This window comes from Rattus norvegicus, chromosome 10, assembly GCF_021556685.1.
Source record: "Rattus norvegicus strain SHRSP/BbbUtx chromosome 10, alternate assembly SHRSP_T2T, whole genome shotgun sequence".
In the NCBI taxonomy this organism is placed as follows: Eukaryota; Metazoa; Chordata; class Mammalia; order Rodentia; family Muridae; genus Rattus; species Rattus norvegicus.
In genome coordinates, this window is record NC_141543.1 from 33,598,754 (window position 1) to 33,624,983 (window position 26,230).

The 26,230-nt window shown below is 40.7% G+C and overlaps 1 protein-coding gene and 1 long non-coding RNA gene across 8 annotated transcripts in view; one reads left to right on the forward strand and one right to left on the reverse strand.

Annotated features, from left to right (window-relative positions):
• Positions 1 to 25,301, reverse strand: part of LOC134480671 (uncharacterized) — a 135,497-nt gene extending 110,196 nt beyond the window's left edge. Inside the window, exons 1-2 of the long non-coding RNA XR_015631188.1 lie at positions 25,145 to 25,301; positions 12,966 to 13,048 (exon numbers count right to left, since the gene is read on the reverse strand). This is a non-coding gene — a long non-coding RNA (uncharacterized LOC134480671). The remainder of the gene's footprint in view (positions 1 to 12,965; positions 13,049 to 25,144) is intronic.
• The window catches only part of Atp10b (ATPase phospholipid transporting 10B), a 330,892-nt gene that overhangs the window by 172,188 nt on the left and 132,474 nt on the right, over positions 1 to 26,230 (forward strand). For 2 of the 7 annotated variants that reach the window (XM_087571592.1, XM_087571589.1), the window contains one exon: positions 12,968 to 13,086. The gene's annotated coding sequence lies outside the window, so the exon portion shown is untranslated. 7 annotated transcript variants of the gene reach the window in all.

Genomic DNA, 26,230 nt, shown 5'->3' on the forward strand with positions numbered 1-26,230 from the left:
AAGGACCATAGAAAGAATCAACAGAACCAAAAGTTGGTTCTTTGAGAAAATCAACAAGATAGATAAACCCTTAGCCAGACTAACGAGAGGACACAGAGAGTGTGTCCAAATTAACAAAATCAGAAATGAAAAGGGAGACATATATACAGATTCGGAGGAAATTCAAAAAATCATCAGATCTTACTATAAAAACCTATATTCAACAAAATTTGAAAATCTTCAGGAAATGGACAATTTCCTAGACAGATACCAGGTATCGAAGTTAAATCAGGAACAGATAAACCAGTTAAACAACCCCATAACTCCTAAGGAAATAGAAGCAGTCATTAAAGGTCTCCCAACCAAAAAGAGCCCAGGTCCAGACGGGTTTAGTGCAGAATTCTATCAAACCTTCATAGAAGACCTCATACCAATATTATCCAAACTATTCCACAAAATTGAAACAGATGGAGCCCTACCAAATTCCTTCTACGAAGCCACAATTACTCTTATACCTAAACCACACAAAGACACAACAAAGAAAGAGAACTTCAGACCAATTTCCCTTATGAATATCGACGCAAAAATACTCAATAAAATTCTGGCAAACCGAATTCAAGAGCACATCAAAACAATCATCCATCATGATCAAGTAGGCTTCATCCCAGGCATGCAGGGATGGTTTAATATACGGAAAACCATCAACGTGATCCATTATATAAACAAACTGAAAGAACAGAAACACATGATCATTTCATTAGATGCTGAGAAAGCATTTGACAAAATTCAACACCCCTTCATGATAAAAGTCCTGGAAAGAATAGGAATTCAAGGCCCATACGTAAACATAGTAAAAGCCATATACAGCAAACCAGTTGCTAACATTAAACTAAATGGAGAGAAACTTGAAGCAATCCCACTAAAATCAGGGACTAGACAAGGCTGCCCACTCTCTCCCTACTTATTCAATATAGTTCTTGAAGTTCTAGCCAGAGCAATCAGACAACAAAAGGAGATCAAAGGGATACAGATCGGAAAAGAAGAAGTCAAAATATCACTATTTGCAGATGACATGATAGTATATTTAAGTGATCCCAAAAGTTCCACCAGAGAACTACTAAAGCTGATAAACAACTTCAGCAAAGTGGCTGGGTATAAAATTAACTCAAATAAATCAGTTGCCTTCCTCTATACAAAAGAGAAACAAGCCGAGAAAGAAATTAGGGAAACGACACCCTTCATAATAGACCCAAATAATATAAAGTACCTCGGTATGACTTTAACCAAGCAAGTAAAAGATCTGTACAATAAGAACTTCAAGACACTGAGGAAAGAAATTGAAGAAGACCTCAGAAGATGGAAAGATCTCCCATGCTCATGGATTGGCAGGATTAATATAGTAAAAATGGCCATTTTACCAAAAGCAATCTACAGATTCAATGCAATCCCCATCAAAATACCAATCCAATTCTTCAAAGAGTTAGACAGAACAATTTGCAAATTCATCTGGAATAACAAAAAACCCAGGATAGCTAAAGCTATCCTCAACAATAAAAGGACTTCAGGGGGAATCACTATCCCTGAACTCAAGCAGTATTACAGAGCAATAGTGATAAAAACTGCATGGTATTGGTACAGAGACCGACAGATAGACCAATGGAATAGAATTGAAGACCCAGAAATGAACCCACACACCTATGGTCACTTGATTTTTGACAAAGGAGCCAAAACCATCAAATGGAAAAAAGATAGCATTTTCAGCAAATGGTGCTGGTTCAACTGGAGGGCAACATGTAGAAGAATGCAGATCGATCCATGCTTATCACCCTGTACAAAGCTTAAGTCCAAGTGGATCAAGGACCTCCACATCAAACCAGACACACTCAAACTAATAGAAGAAAAACTAGGGAAGCATCTAGAACACATGGGCACTGGAAAAAATTTCCTGAACAAAACACCAATGGCTTATGCTCTAAGATCAAGAATCGACAAATGGGATCTCATAAAACTGCAAAGCTTCTGTAAGGCAAAGGACACTGTGGTTAGGACAAAACGGCAACCAACAGATTGGGAAAAGATCTTTACCAATCCTACAACAGATAGAGGCCTTATATCCAAAATATACAAAGAACTCAAGAAGTTAGACCGCAGGGAAACAAATAACCCTATTAAAAAATGGGGTTCAGAGCTAAACAAAGAATTCACAGCTGAGGAATGCCGAATGGCTGAGAAACACCTAAAGAAATGTTCAACATCTTTAGTCATAAGGGAAATGCAAATCAAAACAACCCTGAGATTTCACCTCACACCAGTGCGATTGGCTAAGATCAAAAACTCAGGTGACAGCAGATGCTGGCGAGGATGTGGAGAAAGAGGAACACTCCTCCATTGTTGGTGGGATTGCAGACTGGTAAAACCATTCTGGAAATCAGTCTGGAGGTTCCTCAGAAAATTGGACATTGAACTGCCTGAGGATCCAGCTATACCTCTCTTGGGCATATACCCAAAAGATGCCTCAACATATAAAAGAGACACGTGCTCCACTATGTTCATCTCAGCCTTATTTATAATAGCCAGAAAATGGAAAGAACCCAGATGCCCTTCAACAGAGGAATGGATACAGAAAATGTGGTACATCTACACAATGGAATATTACTCAGCTATCAAAAACAACGAGTTTATGAAATTCGTAGGCAAATGGTTGGAACTGGAAAATATCATCCTGAGTGAGCTAACCCAATCACAGAAAGACATACATGGTATGCACTCATTGATAAGTGGCTATTAGCCCAAATGCTTGAATTACCCTAGATCCCTAGAACAAACGAAACTCAAGACGGATGATCAAAATGTGAATGCTTCACTCCTTCTTTAAATGAGGAAAAAGAATACCCTTGGCAGGGAAGGGAGAGGCAAAGATTAAAACAGAGACTGAACGAACACCCATTCAGAGCCTGCCCCACATGTGGCCCATACATATACAGCCACCCAATTAGACAAGATGGATGAAGCAAAGAAGTGCAGACCGACAGGAGCCGGATGTAGATCGCTCCTGAGAGACACAGCCAAAATACAGCAAATACAGAGGCGAATGCCAGCAGCAAACCACTGAACTGAGAATAGGTCCCCTATTGAAGGAATCAGAGAAAGAACTGGAAGAGCTTGAAGGGACTCGAGACCCCAAAAGTACAACAATGCCAAGCAACCAGAGCTTCCAGGGACTAAGCCACTACCTAAAGACTATACATGGACTGACCCTGGACTCTGACCCCATAGGTAGCAATGAATATCCTAGTAAGAGCACCAGTGGAAGGGGAAGCCCTGGGTCCTGCTAAGACTGAACCCCCAGTGAACTAGTCTATGGGGGGAGGGCGGCAATGGGGGGAGGGTTGGGAGGGGAACACCCATAAGGAAGGGGAGGGGGGAGGGGGATGTTTGCCCGGAAACCGGGAAAGGGAATAACACTCGAAATGTATATAAGAAATACTCATGTTAATAAAAAAAAAATAAATAAAAAAAAAAAAGAAAAAAAAATGGTATAAATAATGGCTCAAAAAAATAAGAGGCTCAAGAAATAGACCTTTAGAAGTGTGAAGTACGGCAGCAGCTCTCTGCTCCCAGACCCTGTGAGAGAGAGACCCAACCGCCTGGTCAGGTGGGCACTCCTGAGGCTGCAGAGCGGAAGAGACCACCAACACTGCCCACCCCTGCCCACATCCCTGGCCCTAGAGGAAACTGTATAAGGCCTCTGGGTTCCCGTAGGGGAGGGCCCAGGAGCGGCAGGACCCCTGCCTGAGACACCCCCGGAACCTGAGGGAAACAGACCGGATAAACAGTTCTCTGCACCCAAATCCCGTGGGAGGGAGAGCTGAACCTTCAGAGAGGCAGACAAGCCTGGGAAACCAGAAGAGACTGCTCCCTGCACACACATCTCGGACGCCAGAGGAAAAAGCCAAAGACCATCTGGAACCCTGGTGCACTGAAGCTCCCGGAAACGGCGGCACAGGTCTTCCTGGTTGCTGCCGCTGCAGAGAGCCCCTGGGCAGCACCCCACGAGCGAACTTGAGCCTCAGGACCACAGGTAAGAACAAATTTTCTGCTGCAAGAAAGCTGCCTGGTGAACTCAAGACACAGGCCCACAGGAACAGCTGAAGACCTGTAGAGAGGAAAAACTACACGCCCGAAAGCAGAACACTCTGTCCCCATAACTGACTGAAAGAGAGGAAAACAGGTCTACAGCACTCCTGACACACAGGCTTATAGGACAGTCTAGCCACTGTCAGAAATAGCAGAACAAAGTAACACTAGAGATAATCTGATGGCGAGAGGCAAGCGCAGGAACCCAAGCAACAGAAACCAAGACTACATGCCATCATCGGAGCCCAATTCTCCCACCAAAACAAACATGGAATATCCAAACACACCAGAAAAGCAAGATCTAGTTTCAAAATCATATTTGATCATGATGCTGGAGGACTTCAAGAAAGACGTGAAGAACTCCCTTAGGGAAACACAGGAAAACATTAATAAACAAGTAGAAGCCTACAGAGAGGAATCGCAAAAATCCCTGAAAGATTCCAGGAAAAAAAATCAAACACTTGAAGGAATTAAAAATGGAAATAGAAGCAATCAAAAAAGAACACATGGAAACAACCCTGGATATAGAAAACCAAAAGAAGAGACAAGGAGCTGTAGATACAAGCTTCACCAACAGAATACAAGAGATGGAAGAGAGAATCTCAGGAGCAGAAGATTCCATAGAAATCATTGACTCAACTGTCAAAGATAATGTAAAGCGGAAAAAGATACTGGTCCAAAACATACAGGAAATCCAGGACTCAATGAGAAGATCAAACCTAAGGATAATAGGTATAGAAGAGAGTGAAGACTCCCAGCTCAAAGGACCAGTAAATATCTTCAACAAAATCATAGAAGAAAACTTCCCTAATCTAAAAAAAGAGATACCCATAGGCATACAAGAAGCCTACAGAACTCCAAATAGATTGGACCAGAAAAGAAACACCTCCCGTCACATAATAGTCAAAACACCAAACGCACAAAATAAAGAAAGAATATTAAAAGCAGTAAGGGAAAAAGGTCAAGTAACATATAAAGGCAGACCTATCAGAATCACACCAGACTTCTCACCAGAAACTATGAAGGCTAGAAGATCCTGGACTGATGTCATACAGACCCTAAGAGAACACAAATGCCAGCCCAGGTTACTGTATCCTGCAAAACTCTCAATTAACATAGATGGAGAAACCAAGATATTCCATGACAAAACCAAATTTACACAATATCTTTCTACAAATCCAGCACTACAAAGGATAATAAATGGTAAAGCCCAACATAAGGAGGCAAGCTATACCCTAGAAGAAGCAAGAAACTAATCGTCTTGGCAACAAAACAAAGAGAATGAAAGCACACAAACATAACCTCACATCCAAATATGAATATAAAGGGAAGCAATAATCACTATTCCTTAATATCTCTCAATATCAATGGCCTCAACTCCCCAATAAAAAGACATAGATTAACAAACTGGATACGCAACGAGGACCCTGCATTCTGCTGCCTACATGAAACACACCTCAGAGACAAAGACAGACACTACCTCAGAGTGAAAGGCTGGAAAACAACTTTCCAAGCAAATGGTCAGAAGAAGCAAGCTGGAGTAGCCATTCTAATATCAAATAAAATCAATTTCCAACTAAAAGTCATCAAAAAAGATAAGGAAGGACACTTCATATTCATCAAAGGAAAAATTCACCAAGATGAACTCTCAATCCTAAATATCTATGCCCCAAATACAAGGGCACCTACATACGTAAAAGAAACCTTACTAAAGCTCAAAACACACATTGCACCTCACACAATAATAGTGGGAGATTTCAACACACCACTCTTATCAATGGACAGATCATGGAAACAGAAATTAAACAGTGATGTCGACAGACTAAGAGAAGTCATGAGCCAAATGGACTTAACGGATATTTATAGAACATTCTATCCTAAAGCAAAAGGATATACCTTCTTCTCAGCTCCTCATGGTACTTTCTCCAAAATTGACCATATAATTGGTCAAAAAACGGGCCTCAACAGGTACAGAAAGATAGAAATAATCCCATGCGTGCTATCGGACCACCACGGCCTAAAACTGGTCTTCAATAACAATAAGGGAAGAATGCCCACATATACGTGGAAATTGAACAATGCTCTACTCAATGATAACCTGGTCAAGGAAGAAATAAAGAAAGAAATTAAAAACTTTTTAGAATTTAATGAAAATGAAGATACAACATACTCAAACTTATGGGACACAATGAAAGCTGTGCTAAGAGGAAAACTCATAGCGCTGAGTGCCTGCAGAAAGAAACAGGAAAGAGCATATGTCAGCAGCTTGACAGCACACCTAAAAGCTCTAGAACAAAAAGAAGCAAATACACCCAGGAGGAGTAGAAGGCAGGAAATAATCAAACTCAGAGCTGAAATCAACCAAGTAGAAACAAAAAGGACCATAGAAAGAATCAACAGAACCAAAAGTTGGTTCTTTGAGAAAATCAACAAGATAGATAAACCCTTAGCCAGACTAACGAGAGGACACAGAGAGTGCGTCCAAATTAACAAAATCAGAAATGAAAAGGGAGACATAACTACAGATTCAGAGGAAATTCAAAAAATCATCAGGTCTTACTATAAAAGCCTATAGTCAACAAAACTTGAAAATCTGCAGGAAATGGACAATTTCCTAGACAGATACCAGGTATCGAAGTTAAATCAGGAACAGATAAACCAGTTAAACAGATTCAATGCAATCCCCATCAAAATACCAATCCAATTCTTCAAAGAGTTAGACAGAACAATTTGCAAATTCATCTGGAATAACAAAAAACCCAGGATAGCTAAAGCTATCCTCAACAATAAAAGGACTTCAGGGGGAATCACTATCCCTGAACTCAAGCAGTATTACAGAGCAATAGTGATAAAAACTGCATGGTATTGGTACAGAGACAGACAGATAGACCAATGGAATAGAATTGAAGACCCAGAAATGAACCCACACACCTATGGTCACTTGATTTTTGACAAAGGAGCCAAAACCATCAAATGGAAAAAAGATAGCATTTTCAGCAAATGGTGCTGGTTCAACTGGAGGGCAACATGTAGAAGAATGCAGATCGATCCATCCTTATCACCCTGTACAAAGCTTAAGTCCAAGTGGATCAAGGACCTCCACATCAAACCAGACACACTCAAACTAATAGAAGAAAAACTAGGGAAGCATCTGGAACACATAGGCACTGGAAAAAATTTCCTGAACAAAACACCAATGGCTTATGCTCTAAGATCAAGAATCGACAAATGGGATCTCATAAAACTGCAAAGCTTCTGTAAGGCAAAGGACACTGTGGTTAGGACAAAACGGCAACCAACAGATTGGGAAAAGATCTTTACCAATCCTACAACAGATAGAGGCCTTATATCCAAAATATACAAAGAACTCAAGAAGTTAGACCGCAGGGAAACAAATAACCCTATTAAAAAATGGGGTTCAGAGCTAAACAAAGAATTCACAGCTGAGGAATGCCGAATGGCTGAGAAACACCTAAAGAAATGTTCAACATCTTTAGTCATAAGGGAAATGCAAATCAAAACAACCCTGAGATTTCACCTCACACCAGTGAGAATGGCTAAGATCAAAAACTCAGGTGACAGCAGATGCTGGCGAGGATGTGGAGAAAGAGGAACACTCCTCCATTGTTGGTGGGATTGCAGACTGGTAAAACCATTCTGGAAATCAGTCTGGAGGTTCCTCAGAAAATTGGACATTGAACTGCCTGAGGATCCAGCTATACCTCTCTTGGGCATATACCCAAAAGATGCCTCAACATATAAAAGAGACACGTGCTCCACTATGTTCATCGCAGCCTTATTTATAATAGCCAGAAAATGGAAAGAACCCAGATGCCCTTCAACAGAGGAATGGATACAGAAAATGTGGTACATCTACACAATGGAATATTACTCAGCTATCAAAAACAACGAGTTTATGAAATTCGTAGGCAAATGGTTGGAACTGGAAAATATCATCCTGAGTGAGCTAACCCAATCACAGAAAGACATACATGGTATGCACTCATTGATAAGTGGCTATTAGCCCAAATGCTTGAATTACCCTAGATCCCTAGAACAAACGAAACTCAAGACGGATGATCAAAATGTGAATGCTTCACTCCTTCTTTAAATGAGGAAAAAGAATACCCTTGGCAGGGAAGGGAGAGGCAAAGATTAAAACAGAGACTGAAGGAACACCCATTCAGAGCCTGCCCCACATGTGGCCCATACATATACAGCCACCCAATTAGACAAGATGGATGAAGCAAAGAAGTGCAGACCGACAGGAGCCGGATGTAGATCGCTCCTGAGAGACACAGCCAGAATACAGCAAATACAGAGGCGAATACCAGCAGCAAACCCCTGAACTGAGAATAGGCCCCTTGTTGAAGGAATCAGAGAAAGAACTGGAAGAGCTTGAAGGGGCTCGAGACCCCAAAAGTACAACAATGCCAAGCAACCAGAGCTTCCAGGGACTAAGCCACTACCTAAAGACTATACATGGACTGACCCTGGACTCTGACCCCATAGGTAGCAATGAATATCCTAGTAAGAGCACCAGTGGAAGGGGAAGCCCTGGGTCCTGCTAAGACTGAACCCCCAGTGAACTAGTCTATGGGGGGAGGGCGGCAATGGGGGGAGGGTTGGGAGGGGAACACCCATAAGGAAGGGGAGGGGGGAGGGGGATGTTTGCCCGGAAACCGGGAAAGGGAATAACACTCAAAATGTATATAAGAAATACTCAAGTTAATAAAAAAAAATAAAAAATAAAAAATAAAATCAATTTCCAACTAAAAGTCATCAAAAAAGATAAGGAAGGACACTTCATATTCATCAAAGGAAAAATCCACCAAGATGAACTCTCAATCCTAAATATCTATGCCCCAAATACAAGGGCACCTACATACGTAAAAGAAACCTTACTAAAGCTCAAAGCACACATTGCACCCCACACAATAATAGTGGGAGATTTCAACACACCACTCTCATCAATGGACAGATCATGGAAACAGAAATTAAACAGTGATGTCGACAGACTAAGAGAAGTCATGAGCCAAATGGACTTAACGAATATTTATAGAACATTCTCTCCTAAAGCAAAAGGATATACCTTCTTCTCAGCTTCTCATGGTACTTTCTCCAAAATTGACCATATAATTGGTCAAAAAACGGGCCTCAACAGGTACAGAAAGATTAAAACAGAGACTGAAGGAACACCCATTCAGAGCCTGCCCCACAGGTGGCCCATACATATACAGCCATCCAATTAGACAAGATGGATGAAGCAAAGAAGTGCAGACCGACAGGAGCCGGATGTAGATCGCTCCTGAGAGACACAGCCAGAATACAGCAAATACAGAGGCGAATGCCAGCAGCAAACCACTGAACTGAGAATAGGTCCCCCGTTGAAGGAATCAGAGAAAGAACTGGAAGAGCTTGAAGGGGCTCGAGACCCCAAAAGTACAACAATGTCAAGCAACCAGAGCTTCCAGGGACTAAGCCACTACCTAAAGACTATACATGGACTGACCCTGGACTCTGACCCCATAGCTAGCAATGAATATCCTAGTAAGAGCACCAGTGGAAGGGGAAGCCCTGGGTCCTGCTAAGACTGAACCCCCAGTGAACTAGACTGTTGTGGGGAGGGCGGTAATGGGGGGAGGGTTGGGAGGGGAACACCCATAAGGAAGGGGAGGGGGGAGGCGGATGTTTGCCCGGAAACCGGGAAAGGGAATTACACTCGAAATGTATATAAGAAATACTCAAGTTAATAAAAAAAAAAGAAAGGGACAAAAAAAAGAAAAAGAAAAGAAAATGGTATAAATAATGGCTCAAAAAAAATAAGAGGCTCAAGAAATAGACCTTTAGAAGTGTGAAGTACAAAATAAATGTAACTAATATGTTTAATGAGGAATCAAAGACTCCTCATTCTTTGTAGGCTACTGCTGTTAACTATTTTTGTTCCGAATGATAGTAAGTTACAAAGGGGGTTAACCTAGTATCTCTGCTAGCATATGCCTAGACAAGAGATCAATATAAGTGATCCTGGAAGATAACTGAAAACAGAGTCAGTATTCTGGGCCTCTCTGGAGGCTAAATGTATTGACTAACTACATTAGGACGACACGAGGAATTGGAGTGTGTATAGCCATTCTGTTTGCTAAGTGTGCAGAAGCGTTTCTTCAGAAGTGTTTGTCTTTCCTTCCTCTCTCTTCAGGGTAAAAGAGTGTTTGTAGGCGGACAGCTGGTGGTGTGCTTACTTGGGATCAGGTCATAACGCATGACTGCTTCCAGGAAAGCTGTTTGTACAAGCCTGGGAGAGGGCTCAGTCCAGTGTTGGAAGCAGCAGAGACTGTCTGCAGAATAAACATGCAACTTCCTAAAGATCATTTCTGTGTTTTGAATAGCTCCCTAGTGGAATGGGAGGAAGGAACAGGGAGGCCATTTCTACTCCACGAGCTTATCACATCCCACTGAGATGAGATTGCCATGGCAATCAAGAGGTATGAAGGGATGGTACACTTCCCAAAGGTGACTGACGGCAAGATGGGAATGGGGTCAACCAAAGACCCAAACACTCTTGCTACTGCTAATTATTCTTGCAGGGATAAATTAGGAAAGACATAAATATTAAAAGAACTCTTGATACTCAAGAGCCTTCCATATGTTGCAATAATTAGCATTAAATAAGCTGAGGACAGGCAGTTCCAAAATAATAGTGCCTAATTTAACACTGGTTTGGGGTTGGGGGCACTGGCTATTTCTGGACCAATTACAGAAGAGAAGCAAAAAATGTAACTAGCTATGGCATCATTTAGTGTTCTAAAGAAACCAGATAGCCCTTCAGATACTTAAAGAGAACCTCCATTGGACAACTATAAACCCTCAGTGGGGCAGAAACCAAGGCCAATAAATGACGGTCACAACATGACTCCACAGTTGGGAAACTGTCCATAATGAAATGAAATGCTTTGCCAAATAACAGCTTCACCATCAAAGATGAACAAGCACAGAATGGCCTGCAGGCTGTGAGGGTTTATGGTGCTCCTTGAATTTTAGTCAAGTTACAATGCATATAATATAAGAATGGGCTTTGACAGTTGGCCCTTAAAAAAAAAAAACATTTTGGTCTAAGTAACCTTTGAAAATCCTCTATGTTAAAAGATATAATATGTGCATGATTTTATTTATTATAACCTTGCCAGTTAAGGTCAGAGTGCCTCTGGGGGAAATGCTGTCAAAAGGGTGTTTGCTATTCCCTCTCAGTGGGATTAGAGGGTTTAAAGCTGAAGGGATTGTGGCAATTAATGTCTTTACCTGTGTGTTCTTTGGGGAATATATTTTAAGAGCAGATGGGAATGACAGGAGGAACATATGCACATCAATATATGCTTGAGTGTGCACCATATACAATTGAAAGTTTCAGTATAAAATCAGATACACTGTTAGCCTATGACTCACATAGGAACCAGACAGGGGTAAAATATGAACCTTCTCATCCTTGTTAAACTTCCAAAGACTATACTCACCTCTATCATATGGATTTGGATTGAATAACTCATCTTATTGGGGACATAATAGAAAAGAATAAACTTTACTTTCATATTTTTATTTACTGTTTCAGAATTTATTATGTAATATATTATGATTTGATCTAATCTACCCTCCACCCACATTTTTATGTATTTTAGATTGATACCATCATGAGAAAAGGCAGGAAATTTTTTATCACCATCAGAAATCTCCCTCGAAGCTAGACCATTTACAGTTACCTTCCTGTCTCTTTCTTACCCTTGGATATTGCAAACCATGGATCTACCTTCCACTAATAGAGATTTGCCTTCTTTAGAGATGCATATAAATTGATTTAAAATAATGTCTGAAACGGATTCATATTGTTGAATTTCTCCATAGTTCTTTTTTTCTCATTATTAGTAACAGGACCATACATCTTACGGCTTTGGTGGCTCTCTGAAACTTGGGAAGAAAAAAAAAAACATAATTCCAATACAGTGTATCCTTTTTGCCTCCAAAGCCATTGCCATGGGCACAATACTGCCAAGTCCCACTGCCAGCACAGGATAGACCTGATCTCCTTGAATCATATTCATGATTTTTGTATGCAGTTGCCTTTTAGGAGCAGAAAATCACTTGAGCCTCCACCTTTCACAAGCTGAAAACTTAGCTAGGTGGCAACTTGCTACAAAGGTACTTTTCCCACAGTTCTGCTACAGAGTAAAAAGTCTCTACTTAATGGGACTAATGCCCCTTAACAATTACAGCCTCTCTTTCAACTCATGCCTTGGCTGTAGCATTAAGCATCCTGCATCTCTTTTTCTTGTCAAGCTGTACATGTTGTATTTCTTTTTGCTCCACTTGCTCCTTTTCATTGTGGATATGCATAAGAATTATCAGTAATAACCTTGCCACCAAAGCAATCAGTCCACCATCTTTTAGTTTAGTCTCGGGATCATAAGACAGCATGACTGCCAGAATATCATACGAATAGCCTCTCGACCACTTGCTAAAGGAGAGTCTGTGATCTTCTGAGACCTCCTGAGCTGTTTTTATTGCTCTCACAGTTCGGATTACACTGTCTATATCTCACAGTTTGGTTTACTCTGAGCAGTACTGCCATGCAGGCAGCTCCTAGAATGGCTGATAAAGCTCTGTTTGTAGAATTCAGCCACTTTTCTGCTCCAATGTTCTCAAGTCTTCCACATTCCCCTCAAAAATAACACATTGCTGCTTTCTTCGCAGCAATGGCTTCACATTTTCTGGCACCCACTTCTTAGTCATTGCTTTTCGTTGCTGTGATAAAAACCCCATGACCAGAAGTGACTTAGGAAGAGTTTATTTTGGCTTACAGTTTCAGAGGAGAGTCTATGACGGATGTGGGACGCACGGCAGCAGACAGCTCGAGCAGGAAGTGGAGAGGCCACAGCTTCTTCTACAAACATGAAGCAGAAAGAATGAACTGGAAGTAAGGTCAGGCTATAAACCCATAAAACCTTACCCCCAGTGGCATATTTTCTCCAGCAGGACTCCAGGATCTAAAGTTCTATAGCATCCCCAAGCAGCATATTCAAGTACATGAGCCTATAGAGTGTCTCATGTAAACCACCACACCCCACTGAGTTAGCATGGCACCTTTGCTAAAAAAAATAACAAACCAACGAAGACCTACTTTTATGTTGTCTAATGTATTCCATTGATCGACATATATTTAATTCAATAATTTCATGTCTTAATTTATACTTATAGTAACTACTGAAGTCAGACTAAGTTGTCAAGGATCTTTCCTTTCAAAATGGTGTTGACTGTTTCATGTCCTTTGAAATTCGGATAATTTTTAAATGTAATTTGACAGCATCTTTCAAAAAATTCTGTTACAGCTTTGACTGGGTATCACTAAATATATAGTACAACTGTCAACATAGTACATAATTATTACTTTAAGTCATTTTTCTTTCTTTGATCAATATTTTATGATAAGTGAGAGAACTTGATTTTCTAACTGCATTTGTGCTATAATGTTCTAATTATGTTGCTCTTGGATATGTAAAGTCAAAGTTAGTCTTCTTTTAGCTATTATTAATATATAAATATAATGGATTTTTATAGATTGAGCTTGTATTTTCCAACCGTATCTCTACAGAAAAATCTTACATCTCAGGATTCTCAATATACATTTTCAGACTGTGCACAAATCAAGGCAATTTTACATTTCCCTTTTAAACACATACTGCCTTTAGTAGTGTGTCTTACTTTCTTGCACTGCCTAATTCTTTGTATAGAAGATATTCTTGCTTTAATCATGATCTTGGGTAAACACATTCAGTCTTTCAGGCCCAAGTACGCTATTGGCTAAAATTAAATCTCATAAGATTACCCTATGAAGTACAAAGATTCCAGACAGAGCTGCCTGGATGGTTCAGCAAGTAAAACAACTGTCACGTAACCATAACAACCTGAGTCCAACCACTGCAACCCATTTAAGCTAGAAGAGAACGAACTCTGTGAAGCTGCCCTCTAACCTCCATATGTGTGCCCCTCTACATATACCACACACACACACACACACACACACACAACTAATAAATAATTTTAAAGGGCCCAGTTTGCATGGTTTGTTCATAAACAAAAGTTGGATTTTTGTCAAAAGGTTTTGTTTTTTCTGTTAAAATGATCCTAGATTTTTACCTTTATTTTATTAATATGCTGACCTAAATTGAGTTTTATATGTTAAATCCTGTCTTGTGTTTCGGAAACAGTTCCTAGTTGACAACAGTCTATTACCCTTTCTGTATCATACTGGACTAGATTTGTTAATATTAATAAGGGATGTTTTAGCCTGTGTTCATGAGGGATATTGGTATACAGTTTCCTTTTGATGTATTGGTAATAATAAACTTATTAAACCATTTGAGGAAAGTTTCCACCTCTTATATCTCCCAGAGGAATTTGTATATGGCTTGTCTCACTTTGCTTTGAATGTTACATGGAGCCCACAGTAAGGCTATCTGTGCCTGTTCTTCAGGAGACTTTAATTTTATTTTTATGTGTGTGTGTGTGTGTGTGTGTGTGTGTGTGTGTGTGTGTGAGAGAGAGAGAGAGAGAGAGAGAGAGAGAGAGAGAGAGAGAGAGAGAGAGATCCTCTGGAGCTGGAGATACCAATGGTTGTGAGCTACCTAGAATGGGTTCTAGGGACCTAACTCAGATTCTCTGAAACAATAGTACCTGATCTTAACCACTGAGCCATCTCCCTAGCCTCAAACTTTTTAAAATTAAGTTTTGTAACTGGCATAAGATTCTTTGTAAATTTGGTTTCTTTTAGGGTCAGTTATAACTAGTTAATGGTTTTTAAAGAGTTATGTTCATTGTTAGTTGTCAAACATATTGTCATGAAATATTCTTTTATCATCTTTTCATTACTGAAGAGTGCAGAGTGCTTAGTGACAGTGGCATTCATTCCTTTTGTCTTCTGGAACCAAATAGCACTTTATAAAACATCTCAATCTTTTCAATGAAAACTATTTGGTGTTTGAGTAATCACATACCTATAATTAACTATCAATAATTCTGTATTTGTCTTTATTTTCTTCCTCTTGTAAAAACAGATTTACTTTGGTGTTTTCTAATTCATACATTCAAAAATTAGATCCTTGACTTTGTCGTTAGCGTATATTCATTGTATAAAATAGTGAGACTTTGTTATCACACTTTCTTGTGTGTGTGCACAATCTGCTTTGGAATTATTCATCCCCTTTTGCCGTTTCTGTACCGTTCTCGTCCCTTAATGCCCCCTTCCTCTTTCCACAGAGTCCCACATCTGCTTTCAAATGTAATTTTGTTTTTGGTAAGTCTGGATTCCATATATTAGAGAAGAGAAAATATGACTTTTGTTTATCTGGATGAGGGTTCTTCTGCTTAATATGATCATCTATAGTACTACCCATTTTCCAAATAATATCATTTATTTCTTATTAATGGCTAATGGTGCCATTACAAATATCACATTTCCCTTTTCTAGTCAAGTGTTCATAGTCACCTAGGTTCCATAACTTGGCTATTGAACAAAGTACTTTATAAAAGAGAATGGACAGGTATCTCTGTGTATGCTCATCTAGATTCCCTCAGGGGTTCACCTAAGAATAGTTTAGATGAGTCATAATTCAGTTTGGGTTTTAGCTTTTTTATGAATTCTCACACCAATTTATATAACATCTTGTCTAAGTCACATCTCTTCCTGCATCCCTACCAGAGTTTCTTGTTTGATTTCTTGATGACAGCTTTTTGACTGGGAGGAAGTGGCTCTTAGCATTAATTGGATTTATAGTTCCTTGATGGGTCAGTGTGTTGAACATTATAGACTTATTGGCCATGTGTATTCAATCTTTGGGGGATTAGTCAGCTTATTTACCTACTTTAAGCTTATGTATATAAAACAGCTCCCTTCTCTGTGTCTAGTATCCACTGCTTATAGCTCCATCTGATAAAGGAAAGCTCATTCAAATGCCAAGGAATTAACTTCTATCTGGTAGAGTAGCCTTAAACTAACTACTTCATCTATATTTGTCTCATATCCCCCATCTATAAAATGAGAAAAGAGAGATCTCCTTGTTCAGCATGACAAGGAACTGAGCTAGCAGACCAGAGGATGCTGACATTTAAAGCATGAAGTAGACATGAGACCTGCAGACATAGTCTTGTGCCTAAAGTCTATGATACTTAGGCCCTGCACAGAGCTCACCTTTCTTTAGCTGTGTTTTGCATGTCTACAAAACAAGGTCGGGCAATTCCATGATGGGCTGTGTCCACACTGAATGAGTTACATCAGTCACCAGGCACAGTGCTAGGGTTGGAACTTAAATTATGTTGTTATGCACAAAACACTTACTGATGCACACTGTGAGTTTTTAAAATTCTGCTTGTCACTCTGACATATCGTCAGACTCATCACTGATTTAAAGAACCATGGATAGGAAAAAGAACAAAGAATGTGTAGCTTCAAAGTATAGTTTTATCCTTTCTTCTTTAAGATTCTTCACATCTATGGAGTAAGACTGAACTGTATTGACTTGACAGCCGAGGCTCTCTGTGCCCTTTTATTTCTCTTATACTTTCTCATTTCTATAGGTCTAGCATGGTCTATCCCCACATACACTATATTTCTAATATCCTTGCCTTTCCTTTTTGTTCTCCTTATTCCTGGAAAGACTCTGTGCTCTGTGTCTACTCCTAGAAATTCTTATTTCAAGTCCAGTAGAATCTAATAGGCTCTTTCTACTGTACTTTACTTTCCATTCTGTGCTGTACTCGCCTTTCTTCTGTTTCTGCCTCCTAGATGATGTTTTTCAGTCCCTCGAGTCTCACACCTCTTTTCCTATGTAGCCCTTATTCAATTTAGCTATTCTATCTAGTTGCATTCATGACACAACCCACCCTCTAGCTCTCCTAACTTCCCTCTGGTGCAGAAGAGCAGGAATACATTATAATCCTCTTTGGAATCCAGCTTGGCTATTACAGAGCTTGGTACACAGATGGTCTCAGTAGTTACTGGGGAAAAAGGGGGGGGGGGATAACAAGATGGACAGAAAGAATCGTGTTGTAAAAGGCTCTCTGTGAGTTCAGACCTGTGGTCACAATAAGTGTGAGCACATTTATACCTAATATCCTAATGAGCTGTCCAGCCTAGCAATGGTATCCAGAAATGAAAGAACACGTGTCCTTTCATTATAGCCATCTGGGTATGCTGGTCCAACCATGAGATCCTAGAAAATCTGGATGCTTCAGGGACCTGATGATAATTTAATTCAGTGTCTGCATATTATAAATATACAAAGTAAGGTGAGGGTAGATTTATCTCTGCCCCCCCCACCAAATTCCAGAGAAGAATTTAACAAATAAGCAGCCATGACTAGGATTGGAGGATCTTGCCTGTCATGACACTTCATTCATTCCTACTCCCATCCCAAGACTTTGTCCCATTGCCATTGTCCTGGACAGTGCCCTGGCCTTCCTGTGTTAAGCCTGTGATATAGTGGTAGCTCATTCCAAGAGTATGGAGACAGTAGATTGTCACATTCCAAGACATTAGAGCTGCCAGCCTTAGGACTGGTCTGAAGAAGTTGAAGGAACAGATACCACAAACAATGTTCACTTGCCTTCTCTGTTTTTATAGTATACTAGCAGAAGTCTAAAACTCACAGAAAGCTATTATGCTGAGAGTGGGCTTTATTACATGGGAAGGGCACTAGTTAAAATCATCTAGGAGACAAGGCCAAGGGAGTAGAATCTACAGGTGCTTTAAAATTCAGCCTCCATGTCCTCTTTCTATAGAGTCACAGAATTTCTTTCATAGCACTCACATATAACAACACATATTAGAACATTATCAACCAGGGATGTTCACTTCAGGCCTTATATTAAGATTCCACTGGGACTCCATTGCATCAAGAAAATATAAGTGAATGTCCACCTACCTGATCTCAGACTCCAGCTCCTCTTGGAGGATGAGCTGACACTTCCTGACCCATGACCCAAAATCCCAACCCTAAATGACAATGTCAGATTCTCCAGAATAACTCTGCACCTCCTTGCAAACAAAAAAACTCTCAAGTATGAATTCTAAAAACTCAGAGAATACTTCCCAGAGATGTGGACAAAGACAAAAGTTCCTTGGAACAAGGTTAAATTCTCTGCTACTGACACCCAGTAACAGATATGCTTCCTGGCATACTCTGATTTCAGCAAAGCGCTTGTAGAATGCTTGTACTTAGGAATTAGCTAAGCCTGTGTAAACGTTATCTACACCCCTGAGACCTTCTCCCATACTAGGGATGGGTCTGAGTTTTCCTCTTAAAAAAATAGAGCTAGAGATACTTAGCCCCACAGTATGTTTAAAGTTCCGAATTTGTGCCTTCAATGGCCAGGATAGGGTGCTAATAGACAATAGGAATCCTAGGAATGTTAGCTCATGTTAATAGCCTTTCTAATTCCTTCCTTTCTTAGTCTCCTTTCTCTTTTCCCTGCTTCTTTACCCCACTTTCTATCTTCCCTTGACCTCAGAAGAAGCCACTCCACTTGTGAATAAAGAAATTTGAAATTCAAAGGAACCAAATTCTCACAGTACTTGTGGGTAACGCACCCCAAGGGATGGCCTCTGACAGTGTCTGTTTAACAAAACAGGTTGTCCATCAGGGCTGAAATGAACAGGACTCACACTTTGTGATGACTTAGCTCTGCTCTGGGACTGGTGTAAATTGAAGAGGAAAATGTGTTTTCCAAAAATACTCAGAAGCTGCTGATATCTGCACTTGTCTCACCTTTGGTTATGCAACGCAACGATCTTGCCTAGACTCCTCTTCTGAGCCCATATAACCAGGGTCAGATGCCAGAAGATTTCTCTAAAAAAAGAGCCTAAGCCTCTCCTAGATTAGGCTTACTACACAGGGATCACCTAGAGCAGACTAGAATACTATGGACCATATGAAGAAAATTCTTAGTAAGACCATAGACCTGACATTATGCTGAGCTGGGCTTCCACATCTTCAACTGACCTTTCTGATGTTCCCTGAAATGGTCCACGGATTTGTAGAAAGGAAAAGTTTGTCCAGACCCATACCCTACAATGGAGATAAGCCTTCCATGTAAGTACTCAACAAAATACCTTGTTCCCCCATTCTCCACCCCTAAGCTTTATAGATCTGTAGTCATAGAAAGAACACAACTAAATTTTGTAATTCACAGCTTCTATTTCCAAGCTGTTGAAACTCTGAGTCAGCAATTTTACCACTTGCTTCCCTTCACCCCTTCACAAACTTGTCACATCCAGATTGATCAGTTACCGTGGGACCTACACACTGTCCACCTGAGAATCTGGTGGTAAAGTCTGTGATGCCAATAGGCAACCAAGCCTTACACGAGGACTGAACACTCATGCACTGCTCTTATCTCTGCTGCAGCAGCATGCTAGAGAATGTGCGTCTCCAAGCTCACAGCACGGTGATCTCTGAAGAAATAACTGATGTACACTCAGCCAAGCATTTGTTTCTGTAAATTCAACCTACTTATACTTTGCTTCTCTTGCCTAGCTTCAAATTATACTTCTGTAAATACTTCTTCATCCGTCTCGTGGTGAGTCATTTTTCTTCTCTTCCAGATCAGACATCATTTTTTTTTCATTTGTAAACTCCCTATTGATCAAGTCAAATGTGTAGGTCTTCTTGCTTAACTCATTACTTGAGTGGATTATTACCTCCTACATGCAAAGAATTTGTCTAGGCATTCTAAAAAAGAAAAGATTAATGGCCAAAATTTTCGCCTCTGTTTAGTTTGTATTTTAAAAGTGGAAAGTAAGCTATAAGCAAACAAGAAAATAATAAAAATGGTCTTTCAGGCGATGATAAATGCCCTTTTGTTCCTAATATATTTTATTTCAATTTCCATAATTACTATCTGCCAGCAATTGCAACCCCATTATTTTCTAATTGCTACACATTGTATTTTTCATTATTCATTTTATTTCTTGAGATTATAATATAATCACATCATTTTCCTTTCCCTGCAAACCTTCCTATATACCCCTCCTTGTTTGCTTTCAAATTCATGAATTTATTATTGATGGTTGTACAGATATGTACCTATCTACTCCAAATATAACTTGCTCAGTCGGTATCATGTTACTTGTATGTTTCAAGGCTGACCATTGGGTGTGCTGTTCCCTAGGGTAGACGATTTCTCCTGTGTCAGCATTCCTTAGTTGCCTGTAGTCCTTTGTGTAGCGTCAATACCTCAGGAGCTTTTCCCCACTCCTGTCTACTTTAACTTGTTTCTCGTTGTCCTTGCATGTTTAGGCAGGCATGTTGTTGCCATGTGCTAGTCTTCAGTGCTGACTTCCTTTGCAGAACTAAAACGAGTCCGATAACGTGATCTATGTTCCTTCATCTTCGAATCAAAGCAAAGACTTCATGAGGATGATGACTCCATCCACATGTCCCCTGCTATATTATCAGTGCTCTAGGCTCACTGTACATTTGATGAGTATTTATGAGAAGCATGAATAATATCAACACCCAGGCAGACAGCATTTCTCCATATCGCTATCTTGAGAATGAGCATCATTACTGTTTGTCTCACACGTTATCTCTTGTGGTTTGGGGGAAAACAAATCTCTCTTTGCCTCATCTAGATCAAAGGAAAGTTTGGCTACCTGCCGGCATCAGCCAAGATTCCGGGCACGGCAGTGTAGCCTGCTCCTTCTGAGGCTGAAATCGATGTACCCAGTTGTACTCTAATTAGAAATGTTCCTACCCTGCCTCCATCCCCGGATTCTGCTGTCAAGGTGTCCCACGTCTCAGGGCTTGCTTTCCTTCCCTAGATGGCTTAGCTTGCCATGCATAGCTGGAGAAGGCAAGGAAAGGGCATGGAGCCAATTAGATTGAAATGGAATGTAGTCTTTGGAGGCCCTTGTCAGGGTAAAGAATATTGGATGTTCCCAAAGATGACAGATGCTTCTTTATTTGGGCTGACCTCAGAGGTTAAAGGTCATTTGTAAATAAGATTTGCTCCATTTGCTATGGCAAGTTCTGTTCTCTGTGTCTGTTTCTTCCTTCTTTTTTTTTTTTTAATCCCTGAGTCTTTCCCGGGATGTTGACATGCCTCCTTGCTAACAGAAAGGCCACTTGCTCTAGAATTAACATTTCATGTCCTCTGTGACACCTTGAGGGAGTAACTAACAGTTAGGAAGGGTTTGGAAAGGCTCTGGCGATCACCTTACTCTGCGCTGGGATAACATAGTGGAAGGGAAGGAGGAACTAACGCCGAGGTGATCGCACAGATGGGTGAACCCCTGACAGTTATTTCTCCTGGCTTAGCTGGGAGAAGGTAAAATAGGCTAAACCTCACTATCAAGCCTTTAGGTCGTTGATAAACTTTTTGATGTGGATGATACTCCATGAGACGTACGCTTCAAAGAAAATAAGACCACATCCTATGTGTGAACAACTATGTTTAACTCAAATTAACCCATATTTATGGACTCTTTGAATATATGCATTCATAGACATATGTGTCAAATATATTTAATTATCACTTGAAGGAGTGTGTTCACTGAGCATGGGGGTAGCAATGGTCCCAATGCTTTGGAATGTTATTTCCTAGCAGCCTATGACTTAGCATCAGTCAGTATCAGTCTTACATAAAGGTCTTGCCTGAGGTCCTGGGTAGTTAGGAAGAACTGAACTCTTTGAGTCTATGGGTTGTAGCTTGCTTATTTCAGATTATTAAGAGCTACTATCCACTTATAAGTCATCACATACCATGTTTGTCTTTCTGGGTTACCTCACTCAGAATGTTCTTTTCTAGTTCTATCCATTTGCCTGCACATTTCATGACGCCATTGTTTTTAATGGCTGAGTAATATCCCATTGTGCAAATACACATTTCTTCTTATCCATTCTTTCCCTGAGGGACATCTAAGCTGTTTCTAGTTTCTATTACAAATAAAACTCCTATGCACATAGTGGAGTACGTGTCCTTGTGGTAGGGTGGAGGTTCTTTTTGGGATATGCCTAGGAGTGGAATAATGCCCAATTTTCTGAGAAACCGCCATATTGATTTCCAAAGGGATTGTATAAGTTTGCATTCAGCAACAGAGAGGTCTTCATCTTGCTCTGCATCTCTGCCAGCATCAGCTTTTGCTTGAGTTTTTGATAGCCATTCCGATAGGTATGAGGTAGAATCTCAGAGTCATTTTGATTTGCATTTACCCGGTGACTAAGGACATTAAACATTTCCATAAGTGCTTCTCAGCCATCCAAGATTCTTCTGTTGAGAATTCTCAGTTTAGATCTGTACCCCATTTTTAAATTGGGTCTTTTGATTTGTTGATATCTAGTGTCTTGAGTTCTTTATATAGTTTAAATATCAGCCTTCTGTCAGATGTGGGACGAGTGAAAAAGTTTCCCACTCTGTAGGTTGCCGTTTTGTCCTTCTGATGGTGTCCTTTGCTTTATGAAGCTTTTCCGTTTTATGAGGTTCCACTTATTAGTTATGATCTTTGTGCCTGAGCTGTTAGTGTTCTGTTCAGGAAGTGACTCTGTGCCAACGTGTTCAAGACTTCTGCCCAGTTTCTTTTCTATCAGACTTAGTGTATCCAGTTTTATGTGGAGGTTTTTGATCCACTTGGACTTGAATTTTGTGTAGGGTAATATGGACCTATTTGAATTCTACATACAGATGTCCAGTTAGACCATCACCATTTGTTGAACAAGGAGAGGATGCTTGGATCTCCCCGAGAAGGAGGACTATATCACTGGTGGATTGATAGAGGGGGCTTGGTGGGGGAGGGCAAGAATGGCAACAGGAGGGATGAAGTGGGGAGAGGAGAGAGGGAGAGAGTACGGGGAGAGACAACTGGATTGGGGGCATTTCTAAGATAAGCTACCAGCCCAGGAAAATGGGATTCTATGTGGGTGACCTTGGCTAAGACCCTTAGCAATGTGGGATATGGAGCTTAGACTGGCCTTCTCCTGTAACCAGGCAAGACTTTCAGTGGAGGGATTGAGACACCAACCCAGGCACAAAACCTCAGACTACAAGGTGTGTAGAGGTAAGAAACAGAGCAGAATTTCAAGAAAGGGACAATGACTTGCCCAACTTGAGACCCATGCCATGAGAAAGACCACCTTTCTGCTGTACTGGCAGAAAGGAGCCTAGCATGAACTGTCATCAGCAAGGCTTCAGCCAGCACCTGATGGAAACAAATGCAGACACTCACAGCCGAACATTAAGTAGAGCTTGGGGGATCCCGTGGAAGAGGTAGGAGAGGATTAAAGGAGCCAGAGGGTTGTAGCCACCACAAGAAAACCAACAGAATCAACAACCTGGGCATCTAGGGACTCATAGAGTCCAACTAGAGAGCATGCATGGGACACACCTAGGCCCGCTGGCACATATGTAAGAGGTGTGCAGCTGGGTCTTCATGTAGGACTCCTAAAGTGGAACCAGGGGCTGTCTCTAATCGGGTGCCAAGTCTTGATGATATTTATGGGAAACCTCCCCTTTTCTGAGAAGAAGGCAGGAAGAGGATTGTGGGGTGGGGGGATGAGAGGGAGGGACTTGGAAGCAAGGAGGAAGGGGAAACTGTGGTTGGGATGTAAAATAAATAAGTAACTTAATAAAATAATAATAATTATTTTACGTGACAGCACCGTATCTGCAATGGAGTAAGATACATTGAATTGTAGGAAAAGGAATCAAAATCAAGTTCTGAATTGGATGGTCTATAAAGATAATATGCTGAAAGTCATTAGGGAAATCTCAGAGAATTAGAGAACAAAGGTATCAATTGTTTACCTAAGGACCTGCTGTCAAACAATGGAAAGTCCTCAAAAGCCTTGGCAAGCACATACTAGTCTTTTGGCTCTTGCTTTTCTCTACTCTGTGAGCTCACTCACAGTTGGAAGGTTGCCTACTGGGAGTGAGTACAGTAGCCCCATTCTTTAACCACTTCTATTTAATCTCAGACTTCTCATCTCCAGGTCAAGTGTGACTTTAAAGATAACAAATGCGAACCCAAACCAACAGGTGTTTGTAAGTTTAACTGTATAAGTGCCATTAGGAATACTTGGTTATGGATGTAGATCTCTCCTGAGAGACACAGCCAGATACAGCAAATACATAGGCGAATGCCAGCAGCAAACCACTGAACTGAGAACAGGACCCCCGTTGAAGGAATCAGAGAAAGAACTGGAAGAGCTTGAAGGGTCTCGAGACTCCATATGAACAACAATGCCAAGCAACCAGAGCTTCCAGGGACTAAGCCACTACCTAAAGACTATACATGGACTGACCCTGGGCTCCAACCTCATAGGTACCAGTGAATATCCTAGTAAGATCACCAGTGGAAGGGGAAGCCCTGGGTCCTGCCAAGACTGAACCCCCAGTGAACATGATTGTTGGGGGGAGGGTGGTAATGGGAGGAGGATGGGGAGGGGAACACCCATATAGAAGGGGAGGGGGAGGGGCTGGGGGATGTTGGCCCGGAAACCGAGAAGAGGAATAATAATCGAAATGTAAATAAGAAATACTCAAGTTAATAAAGATTAAAAAACAAAGGAATACTTGGTTATTATTTCAGCATTTTGGAGTGATCCCCAGATCTATTCCTCTTCTGCCTCTATGCTCTAACACTTATGACCATGAATATGGCATACAAAGACACATGCATATACTTTATCCCAAGGCATGACCAGATTAGAGATCTAACAGTGCCCATTTCATACCTCCAATTCCTATTTTCCCATTTTATAAAAACCAACACTGTGGAGACTAGAGGGCTGGAAAGTCCTTTTCCAGAAGACCCAGGTGTGGTTCCCAGTACCCATGTCAAGTAGCACGTATGTCTCTGTAAGTCCAGCTCTAGGCAATGCAATGTTAGATCCAATGTCTGAGGGCCCCTGTATGCATATGGCAAAACCAAGGATACACACTCATACATAAAAATAAAATAATAAAAAATAAGTCATGTAAAAGTCATTACCAGGATTATTCCACAAGTTTTAACCTTCCATAAGGATAGAGCAGCGGTACCCATGACTCTCTGTATGTTCTGAAGCAGTCAGTGCTATGGCTTAAGCAAGCTCAGTCTTTTAAAACCTCAGTCTCCAACTTTTCCATATCTAAACTGTTTGTTTTATATGAGTGAGTGTCTAGCCAACTGCTCCATAGAGAAGCAGAACAAGATTCAGGATACCCTTGGAACTGACGTTACAGATGATTGTAAGCCACTTTATGGGTACTAAAACTCAAATCTGTGTTCTCTTGTAAAAAGTAGCAAGGGCTTTTAAGTGTTAAGGGCCCCGCCCACCTTCTCTCTCTTTGGAGACAAGATCTCATCCAGCCTGGGTTAACCTGAAACTGACAGAGACTACCCTATATGTGACTCCTAGGTATTGGGATTAAAGATGTGTACCCCATACATAGCCCTGGTATTTTGTGGGGAGGGTTGTTTTGTTTTGCTTTGCTTATAAATAATGTCTGTGCACACATACTTCTGAGGAAACCCATTTCCAATGGCCTACCCATTGCAGTCAGCTCTTATGCCAATTCTCACCTGAGGGAACCGGCACCAAGCCAGCATAATCAACAGTCATAAAAAAGGGCAATGAACTGAGTCACAAAATGGAACTGGTTTTGACCGCATGGCTTTGGAACTAAACATGTATATCCTAGACTTCTCCGCCAAAGTAATATGGCTGACCAGAAAAGGAAAACCCAGTTGTGAAAAAAAATGAAAAGGAGATATGGTATGGCATCCAGAAAAGACTCAGTAGGAGCAACGAGTGATTCAGCCTCTTCAGGAAGAGGGATCCATATACTCAGGAAACAGGCGCAAACAGAGCGGGGGCCAGAGAAGCATCCTTGCCAGACTGACCCGACGTCCTTGGAGCCAGCTCTAAGACTTCAAAGAGTATTTTATTTCACAAACAGATTTCAAAACTTTTTAACCAAACCTAGATTTCTGGGGGTTTCAGTCATATTGACTCATAAAGAAAAGTTTTTTAAAGAGAGTTAGCTTTAGTTTGAATTCAGTTTGAGGACCCTGGAATGAAGAAGAATGCTTAAG